Genomic DNA, 27,501 nt, shown 5'->3' with positions numbered 1-27,501 from the left:
ATAGGTACTTCCAGATTTTTTCCGAAGACTCCAGAAGTAAAGTACATAAGATAAATGGCGGACTCCCTCAGGGCTCTGTATTGGCCCCTCTTCTATTCAACCTGTACACACATGACCTTCCTGTAACTAAATCCAGAAAATTCATCTACGCAGATGACATCGCATTGGTTGCCCAACATCAACGCTTCGATGAGTCTGAGTCGACGCTTACATCAGACTTAAAGATTCTAGACAGTTACTTTTATCACAACCACCTTAGACCAAACCCCAAGAAAACTGTTGTGTCTACCTTCCATTTGCGGAATAGAAGTGCTGGGTACAAACCAACCATACCATTCAAAGGAGAGAATCTTCAGTATTGTAGTAACCCAAAATACCTGGGAGTCACCCTGGACAGGTCCTTGACCTACAAGAATCACCTCTATAATGTGTCAGCCAAGATCAAGACCAGAAATAACATCCTCCAAAAGCTGGCAGGTACATCCTGGGGTGCTAATGCCCAAGTCCTGAGATCCACTGCTCTTGCACTCTCTTATTCCGTCGCTGAATATTGCTGCTCTACCTGGCTTAACAGTGCTCACACTGGATTAGTAGACACCCAGCTGAACCAAGCAATGCGTATCATTACAGGATGCATCCGACCAACTAACACACACTGGCTTCCCACCCTAAGCCACATACCACCTCCATCCCTAAGAAGATCACAGTCACTGCTTAACTTGTGGAAGAAAATTGAAAACAATCCTCACCTTCCTATTCATTCTGACATAGCAGCTTCCCCAGCTAAACGACTGAAATCCAGACACCCTTCTTGGCGTACTGCAATGAATTTACAGGACACCTCCTTTAATGTATCGGACGCCTGGAAAGAACAATGGCAACAGCAATCCGCATTACCACATCACCACATCATTGAGAACCCATGCAAGTGCCCAGATGGTTTTTCTCTTCCCAGACGGCAATGGAGGATGCTAAATCGAATTAGGACCGGCCAAGGTAGATGTGGAGCCACTCTCTTCAAATGGGGATGGAAGACATCACCGCAATGTGACTGCGGACAAGGGGAACAGACAGTGGAACACCTTGCATTTGAGTGTCCTTTGCGTAGTTTCAGAGGCTCTATTGAGGACTTAAACTATGTCTCAAACGAAGCTCTTCTCTGGCTATTAAATTTTGACATGGAACTTTAGTTACGAGCTTGAGATGGTAGTTGTATATATTGTAAATAATATTGTATTCATCATACGCTAAATAAAATAATAAATAATAACCTGTCTATGCATTATTTTATTATTGCGAAATATTTGTGTAGTAGGAGACCATCTCTCTACAAAACTTGGCTCTTACTTGACTCCCACTGTTGTAATTAGGATAGGCTTAACTGCAGTTTGGAATTATTTTAATTATTGTGTGTTCCTTTCGATATTCAGTAATTAACGGCGGTTTTCAATCTGTTAGGGTGTTGTAGGATAAACATTTAATAATACAATAGGCCTAAGTAGTTTAGTTAGTATATTAATTGCCTTGTTGTCGTGTGACTCTTGTGTACTATCCTAGACAATATTTCTTTCGTTTGATTTGTTATTGGTTTTTTGATTTTTTTACACAGAATAAATTACGAGATCTTTGCTGATTTTTAAGTACCGGTATCCCATAAAGAAGAGTAAAGAATGGCTAAGGAATGCAGGTGTAGGAACTGTGAGTGTGGCCAGGCATTAAGGAGTGTGAGGGAGGAGTTGTTGAGTTCGAGGAAGATACATTTATTTATTTATTTATTTATTTAATTAATTAATTAATTTATTTATTTATTTATTTATTTATTTATGTTTGCAATTTGTTTTACGTCGCACCGGCACAGGTAGGTTTTATGGCGACGATGGGATAGGAAAGGATTAGGAGTGGGAAGGAAGCACCCGTGGCCTTAATTAAGACACAGCCCCAGCATTTGTCTGGTGTGAAAATGGAAAACCACGGAAAACCATCTTCAGGAAGACAACTAGGATTCTCTCGGAGGACAGGAAGGAAAGGCCTCCCTCCAACAGTGTACGGGATACGGTAGGTGTTCCAGAGGACTGGGAAGGAAAGGGGGAATTGTAGAAGACAGGTAGTCCAATGTTTTAAGGGGAAGGGAAATTGCAGGCTGTATTCAGGAGCAGAATTCAGGACAGGTATCAGTGAGGAAAGCGGTATGAGTCACAGCAGGGAAGATGAGGAGCAGGGAACTGATGCAGAGGAGTGCGGAAATAGGAGGCAAGAAAAAGGTAGGAAATGGAAATGTAGAGTAGAGGATAGGAAAAGAAAGGTGGAACAGCGTCATGGGAGGGAAAAAGGGATGAGGAAGTAGCTTCTGCAGCCGTCATGAAAGATAGGGAGACTACGAGTGGGGGGAGGGGGGATCAAATGAGGTGGGTTGGGTTGAGGCTCTGGTCATGGGTGAAACCACTGTTAGATATGTGTGGAAAGTGTGTGGAGGAAAGGGAATCAGGGTAGAGTGTTATCCAGGAATTAGGTTAAGGCAAATGGTTAGGAAAGTAGAAGAGAAGGAGGAGGGAAAGGGGAGGTGGTATTACACGTTGCAACCAACAACGTAAGGCAAGCAGGAAGTACCAACATAGCTGGGGGTGTGTGGGATCTGGTTAATGCAGCACTGGTGAAGTTTAAAGAAGCGGAGATTGTTATCAGTGGAATACTGTGTGGGAGGGATACTGACTGAAAGGTGATCGGGGATTTAAATTAGACTATGGAGTGGGTATGTGGAAAACTGGGAGTGAGATTTCTAGATCCTAATGAGTGGGTAGGTAGGAGATAGGGATCTGCGCTCAGATGGCCTTCACTTGAACTGTAGTGGTACGTATAAGTTAAGAAGTTTGTTTAGTAGGGTTATAGGGAGGTACATGCAGGGAAACGGGGTGGACTAGGGAGCGGTGATAACGGTACAGGGATCTGGAAGTCAACTAGGGATGACATTAAAATGTTAGTGTTGAACTGTGAAGTATTGTAAAGAAAGGAATATAATGAAGTAATTTAAAAATCCAGATACTGTAATAATAGTTGAATCATGGCTGAGAAATGACATAATGGGTGCAGAAATTTTCTCACGGAACTGGAATGTGTATCGTAGAAACAGGATAGGAATGACAAGAGGGAGAGTATTCATTCTGCTGAAAGAAGAATTTGTAAGCTACGAAAATGTTAAAGATGACAAACATGAAATTCTAGGTGTAAGGCTTATCTCCTAGGCAACTTAATGTTTTTGAGTGTACAGACCTGGAACGGGTGGCGCAGACACTGATGCAGAATTACTTGATAAGATAATCAGCTATACTTCCTGATCAAAAGTATCCGGACATCCATCTGAAGTTGCACTTAGACTTTACCTGTGCCACGTTCCCTATTCTTCTTCTTCCTCCTCTTTTCCCCCATATGTGGGGTAGCGGTTTCGAACTGTGTCGCAAATGTGAATTTGGCCCTGTTTTAGGCCGGATATCCTTCCTGACGCCAACCCCATATGGAAGTATGTAATCACTAGCCTATTGCGTGTTTCTGTAGTACTTGGTAGTGTAGTGTGTTGTCTGAATATGAAGATGAAGGTGTTGGAAAACCACAAACACACTGTCCCCGATCCAGTAGAATTAATCGAACGTGATTAAAATCCCTGACCCGGCTGGGAATCGAACTCGATACCCTCTGACCCGAAGACCTCAACGCTGACCATTCAGCAAATGAGTGCCACGTTCCCTCTTATTTGACATTAATATGGAGTGGGTCCAGCTTCGCCTTTATGGCGGTTTTAACTCTGATGGCGACTATTTCAATGAGGTACCTGAATGTCTGTGGACGAATGGAAGCCTATTCTTCCAAGAGCCGAAACCAGTGGAGGTAGTGATGTTGGACGTTGGGGCCTGGAGCGAAGTCGACGTTCTAACTCACCCCAAAGGTGTTCCATTGGGTTCAGATCGGGACTCTGAGCAGACCAATCCGTTTGAGGAATGTTATTGTCCACAAACCATTGCCTCACAGATACAGCGTTATGACAGGGTGCATTTTCATGCTGATACAAACAATCGTCTCTGAACTGGTCCTCTACTGTATGCTGTATACAATGTTTTAAAATGTGTTCATATCCTTTCGCATTTAGAGTTTTCTTAAACGCAATAAGGGAACCTCAACCTAAACACGAAAAACACCCCCATGGCATAACACTACTTCTGTCGTTTTAAATTTTAAGGACCTTGATAACCCACCAAATATTTCCCTTACTGTAGTGTAAGAGAATTACAACGCGGTCACTTAGAAATTCACTCAAAATTTGCAGAAGATAACATAATGTTTCACTACGAGTAGTGTAACATAATACTTAAACGCATGAAAAGCAATCACATACAACTTCGGAGATAACTCGACTATTTACAGCAGATCGAGCTGTATGATCACTTAGGTACTACTAACTTAACATTGTAAATACAACACTGTGCATGTATTCAACCCTTGTCTCGTTATCTACGAGGTTGGGTATGAAGTGAGTTACATCTTCGTAGCGAGTGTTTACCATCGGATGCCCTTCCTGACATCGACCTCTTCAGAGGAGTAAATGAGATGAATGTCCTGATATATGATTGTAAGAAGGGAGAACCTGAAACCCGGTACCGGCACATATGGAGTTCTTTCCCGCTGAGAGTTGGGAACTGCACAACGTTAGTCTCTTTTAGATCTTGCCGGGATTTCCTCTTAAGCGGGTAGTCATGCTGTGTGAATGCATGGGTGAATGTGCGAATGAATGACGTAGCACTTAAGTATTTACATAAATTCATAAGTTACTTGTAGCAGACCATTAGCTTCCTAACTATAGAACCAATGGTGTATATTATGTTATAAATTACTTGTTTGTTTTTAAATATTGTTAGTATCATCATAATTACCCATTATTACACACTAAATGTTGTAAATAGGTTGTTATATACTCCCTTTTTATCACAGCAGATTGTTTGTTAAACGCTGCTCTCCCCCATTACAATCATCATCGACGTGTCATAATCATCTTATTATTTGTAAGAAAAGACAATTTAACCTTTAGCATAGAATGTGATTAAAAATAAGGGAGGGCCAAGAGCCTTAACTTCGCCACTTATTAATAAATAAATAAATAAATAAATAAATAAATAAATAAATAAATAAATAAATAAATAAATAAATAAATAAATAAATAAATAAATAAATAAATAAATATCACTATATGGTCTGCTCAAGGCTTTACGTCTCCATCCGACGGACGAATCATGATCAACAGTGTCATATGCCATCACTCCTTTCCTACCAGCCAACATTTTGATGCTGAAAATTCTTTACGAGCAACGTGATTCGAACTGGCTAACCACGGTGTTAGACCGTATAAACTTGACGCCTTAACGATCATGGCGACCAGGCGGCTATTGTAAATGCAATATAACAGTATCATGAGTGGCGGCTGGCCCAAAAGCTCACAGGGCCACGTGTTATCCCAATGAACACTAATATCTTAATTTTTACTTCTCACACACAGGACACAGGTTTTAAGGAATGTGACCTGTACTTCTAAATTGCGAAATCTGCTTTCAGGATAGAGCGTAAAATAGTATATATCAGCTCCCAGTCACAACCCGCATGTGACCGTAGAGTAGACGTTTAAAGTACAGGGTTTATGAACGTTGCCTTTGGCTATGCTTCATGGAAAAGAGGCCTGCTGTAATGAGAAAGGGTGACAGGTAGTTCAGCTACACAATTTCCTAAGTTGTATTTCCTAATGTGCTATTGTTAAAATATTATTGTAAGCATGCTGCTGTGGAAAGACAAAGGCGTCTCTACATCGAAAAGAATAAAGACATCCCTGAGAAGTGCAATGGCAACTGAGGGGTAAAAATGCGCTTTTAATGTTTAGCCTATATTTGCATATGTACTATAAATATGAGCGTATATTGTAGACATAATATATGTTTCTGTATTTAAACCATAACGTGCCCTTCCTATATGCAATTTCACGAGCCGCCACTGAGTGTCACATAGAAATTTGCACAAAATGTGCAGGGCTGTTAGATCTCTCTAAAAAAATTGAAATCTTGAAGAATGTGGATGATAGGGCTTTAATACTCTGATCCTCTGTTTATCTGGCAGGTGTATCAGGTAACTGGTTAGGGTCAATGTGATTGGCAGACATATACAACATTCCTTTTTGATTGATAACACAGAGTGCGTAATCAGATATAAAACGATTAGATATAGATGTGGGAATCATAAACAGAATAATGCATTGTGGTGAACAAAATACCATACAAGATATCGTATTCATCTTCTCCCTTTCGCAATGTTTATAATTATGAAGACTGTAAATACGGTTAGTTGCTGGGAACTTCAGCCGCGCGGAAAGGTACAAGGCTGACGTATTTGAGCACCTTCAAATACCAGCGGACTGAGCCAGGATCGTATTACTCAACTACACTCAGTATATTTTATTCGTGTGTTGTGGTGGATACAAGGTTCTCAGTGTAGAAAAAAGAGGATTTATTTAACATTCTGTCTTGTAATATGAAAAACATACTGGTAAAAGCAATTATAGGGTATTTATTTTCTTAATATTTCGGTTTAACTTTACATTTTACAACGTTTTCCCTCTTCAGAAATGTGTTCCTTCACAACATAGGTGCTCAGCTGGGCGCCCGTTGAAGCTAACCCAGTGCGGCCGGGCTGACTTGACGTAAATGCTGGCAGCTTACGTAGCAAGCATACGTCACAGTGAAGCAAGAGAGCAGACGTACTTGAGAGGGATGATGAATGGGGACGTTCGATTGTGACTACGGACCTCTCCTCCACTACTCAGTGACATGTTGATTGGGGTACATTGTTTAAAATAAAACTCTATAATCGCAACAAAAAATGACCTTTTCAAGTTATTCCGGTTTGATTTATACTGCGCTCGATATAAACAGTCATTTTATTTTCTTTTATTTATTAATTCAAAGAAAACTTACACGTTATAATTTTTGTGTTACAGTCTAAAAAGGTATAAGGTTTAAGCGTACAGTCGCAATCATAAGAATGCCGGGTGGAAAAGGAAAAGGTAACGTTTCGGCGAAGATTTTGGCCAACCCTGGGGATGAGGGAGAGGTAAACCAAGGCAACGTCACATGTGTTCGTCTTCCAGGAGGTGTGGCTTGCGACGTTGCGCACTCAAAGGCCACTCCCAGCTCCATTTTTTTTTCGGGAACTGATTAAGATGTTTCTATGGTTAAACATTCTGATCATACTAGCTTTTCCTAATCAAGGAAAACAATTGACTGTAATTTAATTGCGATGAAGTGTGCACGATGTAATCCCACCCCAATATATGGCATTTAATTGTTTGATCAGCGCTGAAAATAACTTCATAGGAACGGTTTTCCAAACGCCCTTGCGTCTCTGATAATCATAATTATTATTTAATGCTAGGTTATTTTTATGGCATTTAATTGTTTGATCAGCGCTGAAAATAACTTCATAGGAACGGTTTTCCAAACGCCCTTGCGTCTCTGATAATCATAATTATTATTTAATGCTAGGTTATTTTTACTTTGGTTTTTGAGGATTATTATTATTATTATTATTATTATTATTAGTAGTAGTAGTAGTAGTAGTAGTAGTAGTAGTAGTATTAACAGGGCCTATATTGACGAAAATAAGGGTCATTCTTTCTTACAGTAGTTGAGAGCGATGCCATTTGATAATGAAGTCATAGTCGAGACCGCTAACATTTCAGCCAGACCTCGCACGCAAGAATTAAAGAAAAAAACTGGAGAATTTGACCCTCAATGAGTTGACATACACATTACGTCTGTTGCCTTGAAGGAGGCGTGTGGTTCTTCCCTTCATTCACCTCTCCCTTCATTGTCTAGCCAGTGTGACATGTGGGCAGGCGGGGAAGCAAGTACCTTCCCCTGTGCGTGTGTTTCGTTCATGCTAGATATCCTCGTACTTCCGTTTTCTCCACATCTCCTCACTTTTTAGATGTTTATTCTTTTAATATATTTAATGCAGCCAAATAGCCATAACAGAGAATATAGGTTACATTGATGGGTTACATATTTGCATAATCACTTATAGACGTTGTTCTTCTTGTACAGAATTCAATGTGGTACTGTTCACACGTTTTTCCACATAGTTTGCACTCACAGTCTATACTTGGGTCATGGAAGTGTTTTGATTTGCAGAGTAGGTGATGAAAACCGTGAACTGCTAATCTTGTAATGACATGTCTTAATTCAAAATTAGCTTTTGTCCACGAGCGATCTATCATTGCCCCTGTGCCATAGAAGTCCTTCTTCTCTCTTCTCCGTCAGATTTGCTAGCAGTTTCTTTGATGCACCGGTGTTCGGTAGTGGCATACTTGTCCTGAGATCTTCTATGAGAAATGATTCCCTTGCGAGGAGATATACAAGTCTAGATCGTGTCGTTTTTGATACACCTATCACCTTCTTTATATAGTTCGCTTTCACCTTTTCCAAGGTTGATAAGTTCCTCGTTGTTAAATGTGTCCAGATAATTTCAATGCCATAAGTCATTATTGGAAGAATTTTTACTCTGAATAACAACATTGCTGTCTCCAGACTAAGTGATCTAATGTCTTTTATTTCATGCATTGCCATCATTGCTTGAGTTGCCTTTCTGTGACATGTTTTGTGAAACAATATGCGCTCGATTGCAGGGTGATGCCTAAATATTTGAAGTCTGATACTATCTTTAATTTTTTATCCCGAATGAAGGTTTCTGCTGAGGCGGGTACTCTCCCTCCTTTCCTGAACATCATGGTGTCTGTTTTTGAGATGTTTATGAACAGCTTGTTTTCGGAGCACCAGTTTTGGACGTCATTTACAGTTTCCTGTAATTTTGTTATGTCTCTTGAGCCAATTACAATATCATCGGCATACGCGCAAGAAAATACTCCCTCCTTTTGGGTAATTCTTAGGATATCTTCTTAGGATTTCATTAAGAAAAAAGTAATATAATTACATAATGCAGCAATTATTTTGTACAGTGTTGTATTGTTGTGTGACTTCCCTGTTCACTGATTTTCTGAAAATAGTATTTAAAATTTAACAGGCATTCGGTGATAAAAGCTAACCTCTAAATGGCGAGAGGGAGTCATCAGAGTGGGGACATCGATATTTACTATCCAAGATTAAAGTACAACAAGAGTGTAAATGAATCAACCAGATAGATGTTCAGTATGCCTTCAAATAAATTACCTCACCGACTTTATTCCCGGTAAGCATGATTGGATTGTTGGTTAGTTTATCGGATAATTTAAACCCAAACAACCACAAACCACAGCTCATCCACCTTAACTTCCTATTATAGGCCTATAAGAACTGGTTTCTAAAGCACCTCTTCAAATGTAATAGTGACAATTGTAATTCATTACGTGCATTATACAAATATTTGAGTTTTTAGGCCTGACTATTTACTGTATCCTGTCAAAATACATAAACTGCAATGGACATAAATAACTTATTTCTTACAATGTAAATTGAAAATGACGTGGATTTCTGCCCTCTTTCTTTCGTTATTTTCAGCGTCCATTTCTAACTCGTGTATTGGAACAGTGATCGAGAGTGACTGGGAAAACTTCACCCAATCTTCAACGGCCTGTGACGTAGTCACAACTTCACTGGTTGAATTAGGTTGAATAGCATGCTCAGCCCGCCCACTTACAGTGCTGGGCGCCCGCGAAACGTGTGAGCACCTCTGCTTCACAATTTCGTGTTTAATGTTATTAATCATTACTTTCAAATAACAGTAGTTACAATTATCACGTTTTTTGTATACTACAAAATATTATTTTCTGATATACGAACTTGTTATTACTTCACACAGAACCGATAATATCCGGTAAGAAAAAGTTGTAGGCTGCTTCCTAGTGGGCTTGCCTGAACTAAAAACCGAAAATAAGCTATGTTTACCGAAGAAGAAAGGCGGTAGGAAAAAGCAAAGATGGAGTGAGCTGTTTTTTGTATATTTGTGTGTAACGATAATTGTGGTGCAAAATTAAAGCGCAGACAAGTTTGATTCAGTGTGTGGTGTACTTCACTGCAAAATTGGTGACACAGACGTGATTCAGTGACGGAAGTGCGTACGGTAATTTTAAACATCGCGAAGTGCATAAGTGTAGTGTAAGCGTAAAGAACAATGGATGAAAACAACACAACGGGTACGCCGTCGTCATATGAGAAATAAGTCTCATTCAGGACACATGATGGGTGAAGCTAACAAGGTAAGCATCAAGATCTCTCCTTTCTGGATAGAAAAACCGGAAATGCGGTTCTTTCAAGTGGAAGCTCAGTTTTCAATCTCAAGAATTACCCAACAGGACACTAAATTTAACTACCTCGTGTCTCAACTCGAACCTAAATATCTTGAAAACATTTGGGACATTATTAAAAGTTCGGAACTGAATATCTATTCCGCGGCTAAAGAACGTCTCCTAAATATCATCAAGGAGAGCGAAGATAAACAAATAAAACGGTTGTTAACAGGCCTAGAATTAGGCGATCTGAAACCTAGTCGGCCTTTAAGGAAAATGCAAATAAGAAGGTGAAGGAACGATCAATCGATGAACGAGGGGAAAAGGACCGCTTTCAGGAACAAGATACATACATTTGAGGTGTTCCTCGAGCCTGCAACAGCGACTAAGGAAAAACAACATTGGACGCATGAAAAGAAAGAAGCTGTTAGCAAGAGAATGAAGGAATACTGGTGCCAAAGAAAACTGAAGTCATGGAGAGTTATTTACGAGGTTCATAGTTGGCCAAAATCGATTATGAATGAATCGAATGCAAGAAATTGTGAGTTGAAAACCTAGGCCTCGAACACCGTAACTTATTGAATTGTTTTGAAGCGGTTAAATGTATGGTTACCTTTACCGTTTAAAATTGTGATGGATGATATCACTAAGGGCACCACAAAGAACTCTTTAAAGGTACAAAAATGGACACAATACTGTTTGTTGATGAAATTGTGATTTGAGGTAAGGTTGTGAGGGGAGTCCAAAAACGCCCTGTTACAGTAAATGAGAAGTTGAGAGTGAAGAACTGGTGTGAAGAAAGGCAAGAGGAGAGGGAAAACAGCAATAGAAATTAGAGATAAAGATATTAACATGTAGGGAGCTTTGAATAATTAAAAAGTGAAGGTAAGGAGAATTCAAGACACATGGGAATCAACCGGAAGAGGTAGCGGAAATCTTCTACGAAAATGTTAAATGAACATGTTAGGCCTACATACAATCAAATATACAACATCGTACACATGTTAATTACACAAACTAACCCATTAACAGCGGGTACACAACAACCAGTAACTTATATAGGCTATATATAACTAATTCCAAATATATGACTTCTCAAATTATCCATATCTGCCACTTAATTTCTTAACCTACATTGTTATCGTTTTCATTGCTTTTCTTTTTTTATAATAAAATATTTCTTATTATTTTATTTTACTACTACTAAAATGTTTTCATTGCGGGCCTCCGAGAGGGTTATGCCCTGCCTTAGCTAAAGAAATTAAAAGCGGTGATTTGAGGTGCGTTGAGGGTGAAGTATGGTGACCGTGGCCTATAAAGGATTCCTGACATTTGCCTTAGTGCAGGAGAATTCAAAACCACGGGAAACCATTTTCCGGATAGTTGGCAAGCTGCAAGGCTAGTAAAAACTGTCCGCTGCTGAGCTGAAGCAAACTCGACTCGAGGAAGTTTTACCACATTCGGTTTGTACTATGCATTGAAGAGACCGTGAAGGAATGGCCACCGATAATGCAGACACTGAAGAATTAAAGTTGCACAATTTTGTCACGACGATACACCCTGGTTATCCGCACGGTAACTAGCTACCGTGGTTATCCGTAGCCATATCTATCACGGGCTATACTTTAAAGGTGGATTGATATTTACAGTGTTTTTGTTGGTTTATGGGTCTTGTGGTGCGATATTGTAATGTGCTGGTAGTTTGTGTAGAGAGTGGTTGTGTACGCTGGGTGGGGGTTTAGTCATGGTTAATGAGATTATCTTTAATTAAGAATATGTATTTTGGGCGACGATGGGTTGTATCTTTTCGGTCTGGATCGTATTGGCCTAGGTTACAGTTATTGTGGTGTTGAGTTGAGTGGTGAAAGTTTGTGGCAAGTGTAAGAGCAAGGGCGTAGTCTAGAAAATGTAGGGTTGTGATATGTAATTGTACTGTACTATGGTGGATTCTTTGTAACTTTTGTATGGAGGAACTGGGTATGAAGCCTATGGCTGGTAGTGCGTATGTTGAGTACTGGTCGTATGAGTGGGGTGAAGATGAGTTTAACGTTGTTTTTTGTTAGTGTAGCCTACTGCGTTTGTGTATTAAGTGGGCAGAGCAATAATGTGTATTGTCTATCTCTCGTTGTATGGCGTCGTGGATGTGTCCTTGTAGTGTTTAGTAGTGAATCTAGTGTGATTCCCAGGTATTTGTGGCTGGTGACCCACTGTATGGGTTGGTTGTGTAATGTGACTTCTTGTTCAATTCAGATTATAAACCCAGTTTTCAGCAGTTTGCCGGTCAAATTAATTAGGTACTTGTCATTTGTTCCTGTCACTTTTGTCGTCATTCGACGAAGCCTGTCGCCCTCCTCTGGGGCAATGATTAATGACTGAGAGATAAAATGAAATGATATTGGAGAGAATGAAAGATGACAGGGAAAACCGGAGTAGCCGCATAAAAACCTGTCCCACCTGTATTATTATTATTATTATTATTATTATTATTATTATTATTATTATTATTATTATTATTATTATTATTATTATTATTACACGTGTAGCTAAAATGCTAATACATGGCCGAAAATGTACGAATATTATCTAAATATTGTTGTTAAGATTGTTCAAAAGATGTTTCATATCGAGAAAGAAACACACACACAAAATTACCGAGTGAGTGGGCCGTGCTGTTAGGGTCGCATAGCTGTGGTGGGCTCGAATCCCACCGTCGGCAGCCCTCAAGTTGGTTTTCCGTGGTTTCCTATTTTCACATAGGGCAAATGCTAGCTGGACTGTACCTTAATTTAGACCACGGCCTCTACCTACCCAAATTCTATCTCTTTCCCAACCTTGCATCGCCGAAAACCTTCGGCGTGTTAATGCGACGTTAAACCACCAGTAAAAAAATTACGATATTTTAAAAAATATCCGACAAATCTGTAATTATCTGACATTTTTAAATGATTAATTTAACTGAGTTATAGCGACAATATAGCCTTAAATTATATAGTGCCGGACTGAATGGCTCAGACGGTTGAAGCGCTGGCCTTCTGACCCCAACTTGGCAGGTTCGATCCTGGCTCAGTTAGGTGGTATTTGAAGGTGCCCAAATACGTCAGCCTCTCGTGTCGACTTACTTTTATACACGAAATCCACCTGACGTTTTTAGTTACTAACATCGGTCTTCTAATGTTTATTTACAGTCGGACACTACAATCTACATACACCCTAAAAATAACACATCAAGACAAAAAGCAATCAAGAAAATATTATGTATTCACTTTCTTTGTCATAAATAGACGTCCGCCTCTGTGGTGTAGTGGTTAGCGTGATTAGCTACCACCCCCGGAGGTCCGGGTTCGATTCCCGGCTCTGCCACTAAATTTGAAAAGTGGTACGAGGGCTGGAACGGGGTCCACTCAGCCTCGGGAGGTCAACTGAGTAGAGGTGGGTTCGATTCCCACCTCAGCCATCCTCGAAGTGGTTTTCCGTGGTTTCCCACTTCTCCTCCAGGCGAATGCCGGGATGGTACCTAACTTAAGGCCACGGCCGCTTCCTTCCCTCTTCCTTGCCTATCCCTTCCAATCTTCCCATCCCCCTACAAGGCCCCTGTTCCCCACAGCAGGTGAGGCCGCCTGGGCGAGGTACTGGTCATACTCCCCAGTTGTATCCCCCGACCAAGAGTCTGAAGCTCCAGGACACTGCCCTTGAGGCGGTAGAGGTGGGATCCCTCGCTGAGTCCGAGGGAAAAGCCGAACCTGGAGGGTAAACAGATGATGATGATAAATAGACTTGTTAAAAACTGAAGAACAACATATATACTGCATAATTAATAATAGTTCCATATACTGACATCTTGAGCATACTAATGAAACACCGGTTAGGTACAAAAGTCAACATACACTGTGATGTTGTTCACTTTCATGCACGATTTAATATTTTGTATTGCCGCATTTTGCTTCGATCACAGCTTCCAAACTTCGAGGCATAGATTCCACCAACTTTTTTGTGTCCGCAGATGTAAAGTTACTCCACTCTTTCATTAAGCCAGCTATCAGATCATCTTTGCTTTTGCTGATGTTTTTTGTTTGTTTATCCTTCGCTTTAGTTTTCCCAAAAGATGTTCAATTGGGTTGATGTCTGGTGACTGGGGAGGCGAATGCAACTGTTTTGGTACATTGTAAAGTAGCCATTCTTTTACGACTGCTGAAACACCCAGTCTCTTCCTAGCCCCAGTTTCTCCGCAGATCGTTTCAAATTCTCCTTTAAGATGGTGAGATACTTCCATTTATCCATAATGCCCTCAATAAATAATATACTACATTCCCAACCCAAGTTCCACACATGCAACCCCACACAAGAACATTTCCACCAACCATGCTTCATGGATGGGACAAGACGTTTCTTCTTTATACTTTAATTCCCTTTTCGCCCCACCTTTTGCTTTCCAGCACACTGAAAGATGTCGAACTTACTCTCATCCGTGAAAAGCACTGTATTTCATAATATGGAATCTTTACTTCGATGCAGAGTTGCAAAAACTAGGCGCTTCTGTTCATTTACATTGCTTATGAACGGTTTCTTCCTTGCTGTTCTACTGTCAAACTCATGATTGTGCAGAAGTCTTCGTACTGTGATGGGATGAACAATATTGTCACTAGTATTTGCTACATTTACCGCCAACTCCGTAGCTGTAATTCTGGAATCGGCATTCACCTTTCTAATGATGTGTCGGCGCTCCCTGTTAGTTAATTTTGGTGGTCGTCCATATCTAGCTTTGTTTTCTACACGTCCTCGGTCATTGTAGTTTCTGATTACGGTTTGGACAATTGCATGATTCTTTCTAAGAATTTCCCCAATTTTTCGCAGAGAAAAGGCCTTTTTACTGAGCTCAATTATATTTTCTCTCACCTCCAATGGCATTTCAGTTCTTTTGGATCCATGTTACGCGATCGGATTCTGTATTGCAATGCACGTCTACTGCTATCAACAAACTCCGTAACTTTAACTGTGTTCATTGCAACGTCTCTGCTACAACTGACGACAGACTCGAAGTGTATGTTGACTTCTGTACCGCAGTAAACACACACTGTTGCATCTATCACGCTTGTCGTGCACGATACTGGTCTGACGATCTTGGTCTATGTTGTTGTGGACATGGACGCAGACATAGAGTTGCACGTACACCTCTGTGCATCCAGGGTTGTACACAACATGCGACTTCAGTGTCACACTGTATACTAACTGTGGAATCTGTCTAGTGTAAGACGGATAGTTGCAGCAGTAATGCTTACTTGCTTAGGTACTTAGGTTATGGTTTTTAATGTCGGGAGTGTCCGATGACGTGTTCGGCTCGCCTGGTAGAGGTCTTTCTATTATCCCAACGGCGACCTGCACGTCTGGACATGGGATGACGATGATATTGAAGTGGGCAGAGGGTGAAACTCGGCGTCGGCACGTAGCCTGCTCGTGTCGAATAACACTTAAGGGTGTGCTCAAAGCTTTATGTCGCCATCCGACGGACGAATCACCATCAACAGCGTCATATGCGCTTACTCCCCATGAACACTGCAGAGATGTTTGGAACTGAATCCAGGCACTTGGCAGGCAATCTAGTGATTAGTAATTCTAGACCACCACCTCTTCTACCTTGAATACCAACATTTTGATGGTGAAAATGTTTTGACCAACAGGACTCGAACTGGCTAACCATGGTGTCAGTCCATATAGACTTGACGCCTTTATGATCATGGCCACGAGGCGGGCAGCGCAGTAATGCAATTTAGCGGAGATGAATGGCAGTCGGAGAGAGGAAGAGAGCACAGCTGAAACAAGAGTCCAGATGACCAAACGTCCCGCATTTTAAGGTATTTTGTAAATATCCAGAGCGGAACGTCATTTGTCCCGCAATTGTTTCGTTTTCTATCTGAACGAATTCTCGTGTTGTCAATCGTACGAATTTTCACAAGACGCAACTGTCCTTGCAATCTAGTTTCAACTAAACATGATCATAGCATAGCAGTATGACCTTTGAAAATGCAAAGAAGAATATTATAGCATCTTTGGAGAAGCGTTTCGGATGTACCTTCCGAGTTAACATTTTAGTCCGTGGCGTAGCGTGGCGTGTATGGCGTGCGTGGCCATTCTGTAGCACGAAACGCATCAGCATACACAGTGTTGTATTAATTAACTGGAGTTCTTCTTTAAGTTTTTGTGATGTTTAAACCCGAGAAGGCAAAACAGAAGATAAACGCGTATGTTCATATTATGCAAAGTGGGAAACCAACACGCCATACTTATCTCCTGATCAATGTGAGGTCGACAAGACATTTTGTAAACTTTGCAAGAAGACGTTCAAGTGTTTCTCGTGGATGAAGGGTCTTCAACACACAGACTGGAAAATAAATTGTACAGTATAGTACAATAAAGATGAGTAAGTCCATTTTTCTATGTTATTACGTCAGTAAGCTTACTCTTGGTCAAAAAAGAGCGGAAAGTGGCAACGCAATGCTTTTGAAAATGTTACCATTTTTGTCGTTTTAATATCCCTCCCAATGTGGAATGCCCTCCTTTTTTGACTGTTTAGTACCTCATTCCTTCCTTCCACAGTTGGTCACCCTATAAGAGTCAGTCAGTGGTAATGTTATTGTTGGTCAGTTTTATGAGCTTGGGATATTGAAGCCATCACATGTACTTTTCTTTCGGTTCGGTGATAGTAAGACATCCGAGATCAAAGGAGTGTTTCCTTTTCTCCTCCTTTCAGGTCTCCCTTTCCTCTTATTCTTTGAGTGATCGTTTCTTCACGTTTTCCTTCTCATTTCGATATCTTCCTGATGAATATCGGCTGATGGTGCAGTCAACAGAAAGGAGGACACCGTTCAAGCATGGAAGACCTAGGAAAACCTGTTTCGTTCTATGTGACGACATCCTTTCTTGTCTCAGAAGAAGGCTGAAACATTTAGCACGGGAAGGGCTGCTGTATCGGAAGAGAGAATACGTGGTTGGTTTGCAGAACTGTCGTGCTACCTGCAATCTGTGGACGTAAGATCTATTATGGAAGACCCAAGCAGGATCTTCCATGAAGACAAGACAAATTTTCTGTTCCATAAGTCCATAAGGTTTTGGGAAAGTACTTTGGACTCAGAGGGGAACAGCTTCTAATTACGGTAACGTCTAAAGAAAATGAAGGCATAACAGTGCTCGGAAATTTCTGTGCCGATGAGCGTTGTGCCTCAACAATTATCATCTACAGCAACATACGACTTCAGCAAATTATCAGAGCAAGTGTACCTGAGCCATGGATCTACGAGACAACAGAAAGTGGCTGGCTGAAGGTCCTAACGCTACCAATCTTCTGCAACCAGTAGATAATAATAATAATAATAATAATAATAATAATAATAATAATAATAATAATAATAATAATAATAATAATAATAATAATACCGAGCTCGATAGATGCAGTCGCTTAAGTGCGGCCAGTATCCAGTATTCGGGAGATAGTAGGTTCGAACCCCACTGTCGGCAGCCCTGAAAATGGTTTTCCGTGGTTTCCCATTTTCACACCAGGCTGTACCTTAATTAAGGCCACGGCCGCTTTCTTCCCACTCCTAGCCCTTCCGTGTCCCATCGTCGCCATAAGACCTATCTGTGTCGGTGCGACGTAAAGCAACTTGCAATAATAATAATAATAATAATAATAATAATAATAATAATAATAATAATAATAATAATAATGTCCGACTCGTTGGCTGAATGGTCAGCGTACTGGCCTTCGGTTCAGAGGGTCCTGGGTTCGATTCCCGGCCGGGTCGAGGATTTTAACCTTAATTGGTTAATTCCAATGGCCCGGGGGCTGGGTGTTTGTGCTGTCCCCAACATCCCTGCAACTCACATACCACACATAACACTATCCTCCACCACAATAACACGCAGTTACCTAGATATGGCAGATGCCGCCCACCCTCATCGGAGGGTCTGCCTTACAAGGGCTGCACTCGGCTAGAAATAGCCACACGAAATAATAATAATAATAATAATAATAATAATAATAATAATAATAATAATAATAATAATTTCGTGTGGCTATTTCTAGCCGGCCGGCCCCGTGGTGTAGGGGTAGCGTGCCTACCTCTTACGGCCCCGGGTTCGATTCCCGGCCAGGCCAGGGATTTTTACCTGGACCTGAGGGCTGGTACGAGGTCCACTCAGCCTACGTGATTAGAATTAAAGAGCTATCTGACGGTGAGATAGCGGCCCAGGTCTAGAAAACAAAGAATAACGGCCGAGAGGATGCGTCGTGCTGACCACACGACACCTCGTAATCTGCAGGCCTTCGGGCTAAGCAGCGGTCGCTTGGTAGGCCAAGGCCCTTCAAGGGCTGTAGTGCCGTGGGTTTTGTGTTTGGTATTTCTAGCCGAGTGCAGCCCTTGTAATGCAGACCCTCCGATGAGGGTGGGTAGCATCAACCATGTGTAGGTAATTGCGAGTTATTGTGATGGAGGATAGTGTTATGTGCGGTGTGTGAGTTGCAGGGATGTTGGGGACAGCACAAACACCCAGCCCCCCGGCCATTGGAATTAACCAATGAAGGTTAAAATCCCCGACGCAGTCGGGAATCGAACCCGGGACCCTCTGACCCAGTACCCAGTACGCTGAACATTCAGCCGAGTTGGACAACCAGCAGATGTGGGTATTTGCACCTCTAAAGGGAGCATGGGAAAGTTATCTTCAAGATGAGAAAATACGAACTCTCGGAGCATCAGTAACCAAGGTAAATTTTGCACTCATGATAAAGGAAGTTTGGGATGATGCTGTTAGGCCAGATCTTGTGAAAAACACCTTTTGTAAGTGTGGTCTCTATACACTAGATCCCAACGCTGTGGACTACACAAAATGTATCGCAGTTATTTTGAAGACACCAGTAGGAAAGCAACCGCAAGGGAATGACGAAGGCAGCACTTTATCCCCTTCCACATTCAATCAGAAGTTAAAGTTAGTTGTGTTTGATGACCTGGAAGCATTCTTGCCTCCTTGTATTCTCGATAAGTTTGACAAACTAAGGCGTGATGGAGAAAAGCAGAATGATGCTGAACAAGATTTGTACGCTTATTGGAAAAGTGTTACAACTGGATACAAAGCGAAACAATGTCGGCTAATCAAAATGAAACGATGATAGTTCATCATCATCATCATCCTCATCATCATCATAAGAAGAAATAAATGATCAGGGCAGAGAAAATTGAGATTTCACGTGGAATGATGAATGTTTAGAGGTGTGTGTATCTTCTCCCAAGAAGAATCTTCCTGGTACCGTCATTTTGAAGAGTGGAGTAAAAGTTCACAAGCCGACATTATTGAATGAGGATGAAATCGCTTCGGAACTTGCTTGCTTACGCATCCCAAGTAGTAGCGAGGATTATTTCAAAAATTTCCTCAAAGTTCCTCAAGTACGGTACCGGTACCAGAAAAACATTACGGTATCAGTTTACTCTAGATTAAGGAAAACATACGCGATATCTTCAAAGGAGTACCGGGAAGAATTGAAGAGAAAGAAAAGAAACAAGGAAGGCTAAAAACATGTTCCCCTCTCTGTGGAAAGATAGACAGATACTGATTTATGTGTTTCTCAGGATATTTTAATATGTATTAACTGCTTCCTCTGCTTTTGTGATTTATTGTATATTCGTTCGATATATAAGATAAAAATCATGTCCTGATCATATTCAATAATTAAAACCTCACTGATCGATATAACGCAGATCGTTCGATATGTATGGATGATTATAGCCTGTATTTGTTATAGCTGTTGAATTTAAGGGCGTCTCGATTCTCGAACCTATAGATTATGCATTTTAAATGTCAGAACAGGGTAGTTGCAACCAATGGATGTTCCGCTAAGGTTTTATCGTTCCTTAAGGGGTCAGTTCTTCACTGGCAAAATATACCGATCAATTATTCATAGAGATGTTTAAGTGTTCGATATAGCCTATAGTGCCACAACCCTAATTGCTTGTTGTATACATATTACAGTTTTACTTAAAAAGAATGTTACCGTAACGCGCAATAATTGAACTTCACTAAATAGACTTACTTCATTTCTAGCACATTCACTCGAGTAGAATGTTCACTCCTCGGACTCTTTTACGTTGGGTGAATATTTGCACGCGTGGACTACATCGGTATTGGAGTAAGCACCCTGTGATGTTGGAGATCAGCTAGCCGTTGTCTTTCTGTTTCCGAGATTGTGCGAGGTCAGGGTGCTTAAATAACAGTTTTGACTTTACGTTGCACCGACGCAGACTAGTCTTATGGCTAGGAGTGGGAAGGAAGCGGCCGTGGCCTTAATCAAGGTACACTCATAGAATTTGCCCGATGTGAAAGTGTGAAACCACAGAAAACCATCTTCAGGGCTGCCGACAGTGGGGTTCGAACTCACTATCTTCTCTGTGCTTCCCTAACCGCCCGGCTAGCTCGCTCAGTGTTTTAAATAACACTCGGCTATTGTGTCATTAGATTCCAGCTTGATGAAGTCATGCGGGACAAATTCCGATACTCTGGCATCTCGTAAAATCTATAGCAATTCAAGGGGCGTTAAACGATTGTTATTGTTCCTAGAAAATAAACACGTTGGCCTAAATGTTTCTCATTACCATCTTCAACCCGACTATCACAATTTTTGGAAGTAACTTATCCCGAGTTGAAGATTCCGAAATTTGTTGGCGTTATCCAGTTTGAACCGATAGGCCTATCTATTATAATAAATTGCGTGTGTTGCAAAAATCTCATGTGCGATATTGTTTATTCGTCAAATATATATATTTTTAAACAAATAACGGTGGCCCTAACTCTTTAGCACATGACTTATCTTCACATAATATTATATTACATTTGAAAAAACCTACTCAGTGAGCATTTTACTGCGTTAACATCACACAACAATCACGAAAAGGAAAAATAGCCAACTAATATGAAAGTCTGTCTACATGAAACGATATAGGAAATTGGGGATTCGCATTTTAATTCGGAATTCAGTGCGATGCTACAAGGACTTTTATCTCTCTCCATCTCATACTAGATTTTCACACTAGTAAGACCTGACAATATACGTAAAAAGATCTTACAAGAGCTCTTGCACATCGCATGATGAAGTGCGAGAGAGGTAAGGCTGCTTTGTCTTGTCATGGAAATATTTGTTTTATGAGCTAGTTTTTTTCTTTTATAAGAGGAAGAATGCACTTGAACTTTAGAGTTAGAATCGTGGTTAACTCATCCCTAGAAGCACCGTAACGAGATCGACGTCTTTCATGTTTTCTTTAACTTTAGTATTGGTATTACGTGAACCAGGGTAACTAGCGAATATTCAAGGTAAACGCAAATTAATTCATTCTTTGCCAAGGACATAGTCGTGTCGACTTTTATGAGGCGCGCGAGTGGCAGACTGCTGTCAAAGTCACGTGCTAGGGCTTTGTTATCGCTTAACAACAACATTCCTGTCATAGTTGCTACGTTGCACTTACGTAATTGCCAATGTGTTCCATTGCTGCAGTGGAACGCAATGTAGGGAACTTTACTTTCCCACAGTGGATGCGGACGTTTCTTCAACGCCTAGCTGAAGGAAACATAATCCAACTTTGTACATTAAATAGGTAGTTAATATGTCGCGCACAATTCTTATATTACGAGTAGGCATATATCAGGCCAATTTGATGAACTTCGACGGTAAGAGACGGGGTGACGGAAATATAGGCCTACAATTATTTGAACAATGATTGCAATCATTGTACCTACACTTGAACAATGGAAAATATATTATGGACTATATAAACCAGCATAACGTTCAAGAACATAGGGCTGTATGAGATCTTAAAACAGGGTTGATTTAAGTGTACCAAGTAACATATTCAGATTTTGCACGCAGGCCTTCGCTACGACGCTTAGTTTTTGCTTCTCGGCTGTCCTCAGGAATTGAGAATTGAGCTCATTCGAGTGCAGCTGCACTCGTTATGTGACCTTCCCCACCCAAACATATTTGATTATTACCAATATAACAGACGTTTTGAAGTGCAGAATCCATACAAGTTTTCTTCGTTATCTAAACAGAAATATAAACAGAAATGTAATATATAAATAACATTTTTGATAATAATTAGCATGAGTTTCGATATACTTGAGACATCCGCCCGTTTTATGCGTCTTACTGCTTTAATACGTGCAGAAAATTTGTAAAACAATTCGTGTTTGTTGGTAAGACTGCCATATTAATCTAATATGGCTGTCGTGGCAGAAAGTTGTTAGAATTTATTTTAGGCACTAGAAATGTTAATGTAAATCGTGTTAACTTGCGGAATCGAGTGTCTATTGTGAGTTCTTGTTCGGGAAGTTGTTCTACTTTTTGTTAATTATATCACAGTAGGTTGATTGTACCGTCTTAATGAAGAACATCCATGGGATTATGTGAAATGTCAAGTTCTACAAGCTGGTTGATAGAAAGTTGATCAAAACACGGAAGTGAGTTTTATATACACATCTTTATACGGACATTGAAATGAAATGAGGATTTGTTAATGTGGTGAGTAGAAATTTGTGTGGCATATGTGTGCAGATTTTTTTAAATGTCGGCAAGCTCTACCGCAACTCTGTTTTGGGCACACCCAGTTTATTAATTGAAACCATGCATGTTCGACGATCGTGGAATTTCCCTTTGAACTTTGTGTATATATTGTATATTTTAATCGTAAAGGTGATTAGTTGATTTCGTTCTGATCACTTGAACTACCTAATTACTTCAATCTCTTCAATGTTGTCAAAAATAGTTTTGACAGCTCCGTGGATCTCCTGACATTTCTATTCATTAAATTGATACCGATTCTGCATTTACTTCCATATCACCCATCTGTCGCGCGTTCTCATTCTTGTGGTCAAAATCTAATATATTTTATTAACAATCCAGCTTATTAAGCCAAATAACGTACATTTATATTTTCTTGCTCACGAAGAAAGTTGTTTATTACTCCTGTGATTCGAAAGAATTGTGTTTCTTTTATTGTGTGTCATTGTGAATATTATATTATGATACTGGATACCAGTTTGCCGCGTTTCATGCTCTGTTACGTGCATAAAGCACTGACATTCCTAGTAATTGTTTCCAGACGTTTAATTTTTCTTTTTCTTATGGAATTTGTATAAATTAGCCTCTCATACGAAACCTCTGTATTTAAAACAGACTATAGTCAGAATTGGATACCGGGTAACACACAATTCGTTACATAGTGGTATCAGATGAAGCACAATCATATTTTAGGGTTATCAGTATTTCAAATGTTTTTATGCTGTATTGCAAACGGGACAAGGGCTGTGTAATTGGCTTTTTATCACTAATCATGCTTTTCTCGATCATATTTATCATTTCTAGGTCTAATTGAAATTACCATGCCAGTCATTTTAGTTTTAGTTTCTTGTGCACACTGCCATTATATTATTAACTATACTGATAGGGCCAAGATTATTTAATGGCCTATAAATTATCAAAGAATGATGTACAAATAAGGGATTTATGACCTAAAAGTCCTTCAAAAATTCGTTAGTTAAAACAAGGATAACCTAGAAATAACTTATTCTAAATTTAGGCTACTTGGTAGGCAAATAGATTTTGAACTTAGTTATAAAATTTGTTACGGATTTTCATCTCGCTTTATACCCAACTTTGTAGAGAAAAAGGCATAAGGGTTTGATGTGCAAGTACCACATAAGCTACTGCTACATACCAACTGGATGTATTTAATTAATCATAGTAATAAATTAAGTTAATGCTAGAAAAATAAACGTAAGTAGGCCCTAACATATTTTGGATTAAAAATCCGAACAGTACAGTTCCTAAATATGATACACAAGGGACTTCCATATAAATACTATACTGAGCCTATAATTTTTATGGGCTTATATATAGCAATTTCAGATCGTAAAAATTAGATGTTCTTCCTCATGTCAATCACATTCAGGGAGTTTTAATGCGCAAACGAATGTTGTGAGGTCGAAAATGATACCACATTAATTAATGGTTTATAACATACTTTATTTTGTTTATACCATAACCATTAATCAATTACGCTGTAATATATGTACACCAGAATAATTTGTATTATTTTTAACCAAATTCTTATATAAGAAGTAACATTAAAGATTATTAGAAAATGACTCTGTATGAAAATTAATCAATGGAACATGAATATTTTAGAAATATATTATGAATATGATAATTATCACCAAATTTTAAAGTGTTATATTAATAGTAATGCTAAATAGTTGCAGTTACAATATACATAATGAAATTTATATTTAAATCTCTTTTAGGCCTAGCTTGATTATGCTAATGTTTAATATTCATGACATATCATCTCCACATTCTTTACACACTACAGTGTGGCAAGTTTGGCAGACTGGGCGATCATATTTGACACAATACAGGTTGGTCTTCTTCTCAGTAGAACGGGGGCACAATGCACATCGTTTCCTCTTTAATCCTTGAGCAATTATTTGCTGTTTAGGACAAGGCTTTTTCAAAATCCTGGAGATTACCATACGGAGTTCCTTCGGTAGCCGGTTATTGATGAGTCTTTCGTTGAGATACGTTTCAGAAAGCTGTGTAGCCAGTGTTTTTATGAAGTCAAATCGAGAAATAGGAGTGTACTTCTTGAATGATGTGTGTAGTATGTATGAATTTACTACAGTTATGTTCAGCATGGCATAGAAAATAGCAAGGGGCTATCTATGTGTTCGTCTACTTGTGCTGTATGTAACACACTTCTGGTCGAGAGAATCTATCCACCTTTAGTACTGTTATAAAATGAAATGATTTCCTCCTTGCCGGTTTCAGGGTCGGTACTTCTTGAGTGATGCATGCTGGAAACTAAGATGACAGCTTTACCCTTTCTTGGGACATGAAAAATTAGAGTATGATCATTTGTAAATCCATACTCCATTGAACCAACAATTCTTTTCCTTTGTGGCTGCAATTCGGATGGTATTTCTTTTTTATTTCTCCGCAGCGTCCCCACGTATGTCGGGTTCCGATTCCTCAACTCTGTAACCACTTCTATAGATCCAAAATAATTATCGGCTGTAATATTACAATTCAAGCCATTAAGTGGTTTTGCCAATCTTAATACGCACTGAGTTGGTTTGGTGAACTTCTTTTCTTCATTTGTCAAGCCAGCACCATCACTGTCCTTTCCAGTATATAAGTAGGCATTTAGAAGGTAATTTGTACGGGCTTCAGATAAATTCATGATTTTCAGACCATATTTTCTGGTTTGCTTGCCATGTGCACCCTAAATTTACACCTACCATGAAAGCCAACAAGCATCTTCTCATCTATACATGCATATGAGCCTATGCTGTAACAATTCTGGCTATTCTCAATCATCCTCTGAAATGTCCATGATATTGGCGCAGCAGGATCAGTTTTCTTCCTTTCATCCCGGGTGGTACTATCGTCAAATCTTACACAATATTTGAGAAGTGAGGTCCTCTGTTTCGATAATATGGCACGAAAATAACCCTGCCAGTACCATCTGTGGCAAACATTGATTCTGAAGTTTCATGGTTAGATTTAAATATAGCACTGAAATATAGAAGTCCAAAAAAAGCCCTAAGCTCTGTGACATTGGTGTCCCTTAGTTCTGTTTTGAGCAGAAAACTTAAGTACTATAGGAATAAAGTTTCTCATTAGTGCGCTTGACTACTTCTTCTAACATATCTGTGCTAAACAAACACTCCCATAATTGTAACGGACTGCATGAATCCCCCATTGCATTTTTCAGGCCCTTTGACAGTAGGAAGTTTGATAATCAGGTTGTGGGCAGGTGTGTTCTCACATTCCTAGTGGGTTCAGTCGATGACCATTTGTATCTATTTTTACCAAAGAAATTAGCTGTTCCGCTATTGGGCTGGTTTATTGTATCACTATTAGCATCGTCAGAATTATAGTGTTGCTCGAATCTGTATTATGTTCAGAATTATAATCCAGATCGTTTTAGTTTTTGCGATCACTTCCATCACTTCCTTCATCTTGTTCCAACACACTATTTATAAAGTCAGGAAAATTAGGATCAAGCACAGGCATACGTCCATGAGATTTAGAAGCCATAATACCACTGAAAAGAAGAGAATAACACTAAATAATACTCAAAATTACACTGTGTCACAGGTGTAGACATTGTTATCAAACGTAACATACAAACACTTACGCTGTCATGGGGTCAATAATGGCACCAGTGATATTTCAACTTATGCAGTGGGAAAACAAATCACACAACTACACAACCACTTCGGCTGCAAGTCAAGCTTGCACTGCTGATAAGGTACAAGGAATGTGGAAGGTCAGAGTAGCAGGCTGATGCAATGCCAGGGCTGTCCAGTTCTACTGGTATCGTAAAAGACCCCACAACAACGTTTGAGGGTTGAGGTGAAACGAATGACGTGATATATGATAGTGAAAAGGGAGAGGGTGAAACTCGGTGTCAACACATAGCCTTCTCTTGTCGAATAGTGCCAAGCGGTTTGCTCAAGGCTTTCGTGTTCCCATCCGACGGGCGAATCATCAACAGTGTCATATGCTCGATGTGGTACCTAATTGAAACTATTATTTTTAACAAGATAGCCTACTCCTTTGGGTTTTAGAATATCAGATTTTGTGATTTTGTATCATATTTAGGGTATTATTAAGTGGTATCTTAAAAGACCCTACTTAATTATATAATAAATGATACTTAACAGATTTTGGAGACTCCAAGTTGGAGGAGTTTTTTACGTGGCATTAAATCTTTTGACATGAGGCTGACGTATTTTAACACCTTGAAATACTACTGGACTGAGCCAGGATTGAACTTGCCACCTTGGACTCAAAACACTAGCACTCTAACCATCGTTGTGACTCAGCCTGGCTTATGATATTGTCTATTAAGTGTGGCAGTAAGTTTTAGCAATTATATTTGAATCACAGCTGGTACAGTTTTCATTAAAATTTCCTTCTACTTATGGTACATATTTTGCATTATTTTCTGTTTTATGTAATGGAAAAATATTCTGCATGCATTGACTCAACCTATTTATAGAATAAATTTAAAAAAGAGAAAAATAAAAATTATCAGCACAGGTAAGAACACACAAGATCACTTTCTCACTTGTTTGCCCGAATTATAGCCTACCATGTA

The 27,501-nt window shown here is 39.7% G+C and overlaps 1 protein-coding gene across 4 annotated transcripts in view; it reads left to right on the top strand.

Moving 5' to 3' along the window:
- Positions 1–27,501, top strand: part of fwd (phosphatidylinositol 4-kinase beta fwd) — a 374,395-nt gene that overhangs the window by 120,241 nt on the left and 226,653 nt on the right. For 2 of the 4 annotated variants that reach the window (XM_067136951.2, XM_067136956.2), the window contains exon 1: positions 22,578–22,859. The exons of 1 other annotated variant lie outside the window; for it this stretch is intronic. The gene's annotated coding sequence lies outside the window, so the exon portion shown is untranslated. Of the gene's footprint in view, positions 1–22,577; positions 22,860–27,501 lie in introns of those variants that run through there. One more of the 4 variants, XM_067136953.2, reaches the window with a different exon arrangement.

The sequence above is a fragment of the Anabrus simplex genome, chromosome 1, assembly GCF_040414725.1.
Source record: "Anabrus simplex isolate iqAnaSimp1 chromosome 1, ASM4041472v1, whole genome shotgun sequence".
In the NCBI taxonomy this organism is placed as follows: Eukaryota; Metazoa; Arthropoda; class Insecta; order Orthoptera; family Tettigoniidae; genus Anabrus; species Anabrus simplex.
The sequence above is the reverse complement of the archived record's forward strand: the minus strand, read 5'-3'. Positions and strand labels throughout refer to the sequence as shown.